This window comes from Ceratina calcarata, unplaced genomic scaffold, assembly GCF_001652005.2.
Source record: "Ceratina calcarata isolate Rehan_Ccalc_2016 unplaced genomic scaffold, ASM165200v1 scaffold1033, whole genome shotgun sequence".
Taxonomy (NCBI): domain Eukaryota; kingdom Metazoa; phylum Arthropoda; class Insecta; order Hymenoptera; family Apidae; genus Ceratina; species Ceratina calcarata.
This window is the reverse complement of record NW_017131216.1, coordinates 5,290-11,855: the sequence shown is the minus strand read 5'-3', so window position 1 is coordinate 11,855 and position 6,566 is coordinate 5,290.

Sequence of the window (6,566 nt, the reverse complement as noted above, 5' to 3'; positions counted from 1 at the left end):
TTTCTCATACATTTCTACTTTTCAAATATATACATGTATATAAATGATATTCATTACATTTACTTTCGCTCTTCATAATAATTCATTTCGTCCGATTCAAATTCAGAAATCACTAGGACGAAATGTTATGCAGGTAGCGCTGCGGAGAGCTTCGCGAACGCGCATGAGGGGAATAGTAGTGGGGATCGAAATACGGGCGAAAAACAGGGGAAGCGAGCCTCGAGGTAAAAAATATCTCAACGCTGGTCTTCCGTTGGACACACGTTCTACCAGACACGTTTTCAGAGAAACGTTCAATCGAGGCTTTTAAGCTCAGCCGCGTTTCGTATACTCCGAGTTATCCGGCCACATCGTCAAGTATAAACGCGCATCCGTTCTCGCGGATTATCGTTAATAATAGTACAAATTAAAGACTCTCTCTACATAAGTTTATATTAATAGTTATCTCGACATACCGCCAGTCTTAAGTGGCGAGTTCATTGTAAGTGCGTACACGCGGTTCGCCATTACGCGCACGCACATGCTCGCGTCTTTCATATTCGGAATAAATGTTCCTTGAAACATCCGCTAGTATACCCGGTTAATTTCCTTCTAATAATTATGGCCCACACGCCATAGTAAAAATGCAGTTAGCGACATCAAGTGGCGGATAATACAAGAGATGGACGTCTTGATGTAGATGGTGGAAAAATTTCAAAAAACCACCAGTGAATATTAAGTTAGCAGTAAGTTTGGAATTCTCGGTCGGGTGAGAACCGGAATATGGCCAGCACCAGGATGAAATAAATATACCGCGACCAGGATGATGGGTGAAATAAGCACAGTAACTCAATGTTAAAAGTGAAATAAAACAGATCAGGGAAAATCAAGACTCTGTAACATCCAAGGAATGGATTAACAGCATGCTTATGGCTTAGCAGACAAGCGTGCTTGGATTAAACGGAATTAATAAAAAATGGAATTATAAGATATATTTAGATATAAGTAACTTATAACGAAAGAATAAAATTAATAAAATTATAGAGCAAACCATAACGATGAGCCGATTTTCAGGATGGGGAGAGGAGGCAGGCTACCGACCACCGCCTCATGAGTTAGTTTTGTGATGTCATGCAGAAGATGAAAGGTTTATCTGAATTTGCTAAATAGTGGAAATTTGACTTTGATTTTGTAAGGGATCGTATGTCTGTTAAATTTGATAAGGTCTCTAATTAGTTGATTATTCTCGACATTGGTATTGAAACCCTCAATGAGGCGCTCAACGTAATCCCTAATGATAGGAGTGCCAGCCCTCCTGCAAAGCTCCACGGTTCTGGTTTTCCAGGGAATCCTGATGATTAATTTGAGAATCTTATTTTGCACCCTTTGAATTTGGGTTTTCCTAATATTCGAGACAGAGTCAGAGACAGAGTATGTAGAACAGGCCTAATGCAGATTCTGTAATTGGACAACCTGACGTTTCTATTTAAATGCGACGAACGACTAGTATGCGCTCTGAGCGCACCCGCAACCTTGATGGTTTTTAGAATTGTATCAGAGATTGCTGGAATCCAGGTAAGTCTGGAATCCAGAGTCATATCCAGATATGTAACCCTATCCGACCAATTAATGGAGACACCCTGGACCTCGAGTAGATTCGTAGGTTTATCATGCTTATGATGGTAAAGACGATGGCCTCGGTCTTGCCTGCATTCAAGGATAGCTTCCATCTCAAGAAGAAGCCAACAATTGCCTGAATATAATCCTGTATTCTAGCACAGGCAGCCCAAATTTTTGTGGACGACGTAATAAGTGCAGTATCGTCCGCACACAGCGCCAATTTGCAGTTGAGTCTAGATGGAATATCATTGATATAGATATTAAATTGTATTGGTCCTAGTATGGAACCCTGAGGTACTCCCGCCAACACGCTTCTGGTAGAGGAGGCAAACCCGTCAGCTCTGACGTAAAAGAACCTCTCAGATAGATAATTATGGATCATTAAGACTGTTCTTTGATGGAAGCCAAGACGATGAAGTTTATATAAAAGAGCATGTTGCCACACAGAATCAAAAACTTTCGCAAGGTCAAGCAACACCATCACCGTTGACCTTTTAGTATTTAGGGCGTTTGTGATTTGCTGAGCTAGTCTGGTGATTTGATGAAGCGTGGAATGTGATCTGCGAAAATCAAATTGTTGATCGATCAAAATGCTATTTCTTTGCAAGTGGTTGTGGATTTCATAGGAGATCACTAACTCTAGAGTCTTTCCGAGTATAGAGAGCAGGCTGATGGGTCTATAGCTAGAGGCCTGATCGCCAGGTTTACCAGGCTTATGTATCGGCGAAACTTTGGCCACCTTCCATGCATTAGAAAAAATATGAATTAATTAGACAATACCTGAAGATATAATAGATCTGGCAAATGATCTTTTTCGATGCCCTCTTTAACATCAAGGCCGAGACCCCGTCTCTACCAGAAGTCTTGTTGTTTCCGAACCGTTTAAATATCATAAAGATATCATATGGAGCGAGATCCCCAAGGGGATCCCAGAGGTCATCGTCTCTTACATGGAGATTGGTAATGAACCGGTCTACCTCTGCGAAATTGCGGAGCTGGCATCTCCAAAGACCTGCTCAAATTGGTCGGCGAGAATCTTAGCCTTTTCTTGAGCCGAGGTAGCGGTGCGGCCCCCATCACTAAGACCCGGTAGGGGGGTTTTAGCATATCTTCCAGTAAGAACATTATATGTGGACCAGAAGGTGGGATCTGTTTTTTTAAACGAGTGCAACTTATCGTTCTAATCTTTATTTCTGATATATGAAATTTGGCGTTTGATTTCTCTTGTCGGATCATGTATGATCAAATTGAAATAATAAGAAACCCGAATATTCTGGGCATGTTTTCTAATTCGCCTTCTTCTTTTAATTAGTGTTTGAAGGTATGAGTCGTTATGTAAAAACCCGTGTTTGGTCTTAGAGGTGTCGATCTTAGTGGTTGCGGCACGCCTCGCCGCGTGCAGTTTACATGTAAGACTCCGAATCTCATCACAGAGATGCCAGGTTGAGGACGGGAACCACCGAGAATCTGCCCCTCCACTTACGCACACTATCGCACTGTATCTGTATGCTCTGAGCTCGGCTCAACTTCGGCTCAGTAGAGAGAGAAGGCGAAACATCAGTCCGTCGCTCTTGCTCCTGATGCGTTAAAATCCAAGCGGCACGCAGCCGTCAGTCGGCGATTTTAACGTATCAGGAGCAAGAGCGACGGACTGATGTTTCGCCTTCTCTCTCTACTGAGCCAAAGTTGAGCCGAGCTCGGAGCACATAGATACAGTGCGATAGTGTGCGTAAGTGGAGGAGCAGATTCTCGGTGGCTCCCGTCCTCAACCTGGCATCTCTGTCTCATCATCGATTTCACCGACCGATTCGAAGTCAATCGTAAGATTATAATTAGCGGTGAGCGCTTTATATTTTTGCCAGTCAGTAACACAGTCGATACCTGACTTGAGGTCCAGGGTATCAGGATACAGAATAATGGGAATATGGTCTTAGGGACCAGGATCCAATGTCTCGCATCTAACCGACTCATCAAATGATGAGAGAAAAATGTCCAGTGTCAATGGGTTGACACCCGGTACGAATCTAGTATGACAGTCAGGACAGACCATATCATAAGCATTGTTCAACTGGTGCTTGAACAAGATAGTCCCACTCTTATTGGCCTTGGGATTATTCCAGGCGCGGTGCTTCGCGTTAAAATCACCGCCAAGGATGAAAGGAGACCCCGCACCAGTTAGGACATCTAGGATAGCCGGAGTAATGTTCACCGACGGGGGCACATACGCTACCCCAACGTACATTTTGGGGTTAATCAGTTTAATAAAACAGAATTCAATCCCACTAATCCTATTTGAGACAATCGGGGAATGTGCTATATTCCTGTTTATTAGAATGGCGACTCCGCCACCTCTACCTGATTCTCTGTGCTGCCTATACATGCAAAAGCCCGGAATGCTGGCAACGTCGTTTGCAGTCAAGAGCGTTTCCATAAGGAGGACAATGTCAGCTTGCTCTTTAGTTATTAAGAAGAGTAGTTCATTCCTGCGTGTTTCTGAACGACCTCAAGTTCCAGAGTATAATCTTTGGTAGATCAGACATTTAATCAAGATTGCTCAGAACCGTTAAGAATACCTGAAATTTCTCTTTGTTATTGGAGCAGTTTTCGAGTCTGTCATTCAGCACCCTCACAGTGCTGAGCATCAGATCAACGTCAACCAAGGCGTTGAGAGTGCTAAAATCATCAAATAACTCGCTTAGACATTCGCCAGCAGGACGAGAGACCTTATTGCCTATCTTATCATTACTGTTATTTACATTATTTACATTATTTACATTTTTAGTATTTTTAAGGGCAGGTTGTTTGGAGCCCTTGAGGGCGTCCGAGTACGTGCGAATGCAATCGTAGGGTACAACTGGGAACCCAAGGGTTCAGAAACGGAAGGCTTAGAGCCATTTTGTCTTAGGTACGAAGCGGGTTGGTCCATTTGTTTAAGGTACTTTTCGAGGGAGGGGTGGCCCGAGAAGTTCGCAGTGTGGCTACCCATACAATTTGCACATTTGGCAGGTGTGTCTCTGGATTTTTTACATTCTGATGAGTGATGATTTTCACATTTGACACATCTAGGCGCCAAATTGCAATTGGAAGCCGAGTGGCCAAACGCTTGGCATCTGAAGCACTGTGTGTATTTTTTATTAGAATAGAATTCTTCCCAATAAATTCTGATGGAAAAGAAATACCCGATCTTATTAACTACACCAAGACTGGTGCCTGCCGGGAAATTGATTCTATAGATTGGTTTATTGGGAGATTTCTCTATCAAGGACCCACTCAACGGAGACAGGCCCATATTACGCAGTTCCTCTATGACCTCGTTTACAGGGGTAGCTGGCAACCCTCTCAGGGCAACACTGAGTACTTTTTCAGTACTTTTGGTAAAGGTATAGAAACCCTTGTTGTTATCCTTGAGAAATTTAACAAGCTTATCGTGCGCTCCGATATTGTTAAATTGAACACAAATCTCTTTCCTAAGTAGTTTTAGCTTGAAAGTCCTACCACACAGTTCAGCAAGCTGCTTTTCAAATACTGAAGCAGAGTAGGAAAAATTTGAAACGAAGATTGGAGGGATCTTTGACGAGATTCTTTTCTCCATATTATTATTTACTCTGACATCAGAGCCTTGAATTGGTTCGTTTGATTCTGATGGATTTAAGTTTGTGGCTTTCGAGACCTCCGAGTTAGAATCGAATGCAAGCGTCAGCAGACTGTAGCGGTTTGAGGTGGGAAAATTAGCAACTGCCTCCATCTTGTCTACACACGTGCTATTTTTAGCAACGGCCAATACCGAATCTTTACCTAAAGATGTTGAATTCCCAGGAGAAACCCTCCTAGCCATGATTTCTCTCAATTAAGAGGCACTTATTTTAGTTTTTAGGTTCATATCTTGTTTATTATACATACTAATACGAGGCTCAGACGTGTCCGAGTCATATGAAGAAAAGAAGTCGTTCTCGATATCCCAGTAACAAAATGATTGGGCAGAAGCAACCGATGCGGTATCAAAATGATTTAAATTGCAGCTCACCTGCGCACTGCTGATGGCATCTAATTGTTTCAAGCCGGCAAACAACGATTCGCCTAGCCTCCTCTCCTCTTCCCGAAGATCCCCTTGAATCGAAATGGGTATTAAGTTTCCTAGGACAGGAATATCCTGATCTGTTACAAGCCGCGTCTCCAAAACCATTGGTCTTTTAAGACTGCGGCTAACCTCAGAAGGTTTTTTAAAATTTGCCGACTAATCGGCCACTGCGATTAAGAAGGGATATACTATCCAAAGAGAAATACAATAAGCTCCTGGTCACAATGAAATTCACGAATTTTGATTATACAATGCTAACAGTTTGGCAAGACGATGTTAACGGCTCGGTGTCTGGGGGGGCAAACCTAAGTGGGGCGAGTTGAAGCAAAGTTTGTAGCGCCTCGTACCAATGGTTCACGAACTAAACATCACAACCACATCTTTAAAATATGTCCGTGAGCACTACCACATTCGTGCTACTGTCGGTGTAATGCTTAGTTAGTTAACCAATGGTAGGAGGCGCTAGTGACAGCACTACACATGCGTATAGAGTGTCAACCAGAATTTGGCGCGAAAAGAAAGACCACGTTTCATAAAGATTCGAGGTTATAAAAAGTCGGTTGCCTTTTAAATTCGTGTGAGTGGTGATCGTGGTGATCGAAGTGGTGTAAAGCGTGTAAAGTTCAATTAATCGTCGAAAATTAATTGGAAGTTTTAGGAAGAAGAGGAGCATACTGTAGTATATACAGTATAGACAATAAAAAGATAAGTAAATTTCAATTATATTCAATAAATTGAACTCTTATTAATTGCATTTATTTATTCTAGGTAATATAAATATTTCAAAATGGATCATCGCAAATGTGCAGTGACGAACTGCAAGTTTTCGACATTGGGAAATGTGAAGCTAAGGAGATTTCCCAATGTCAAAACAGATAAAGAGCGATAC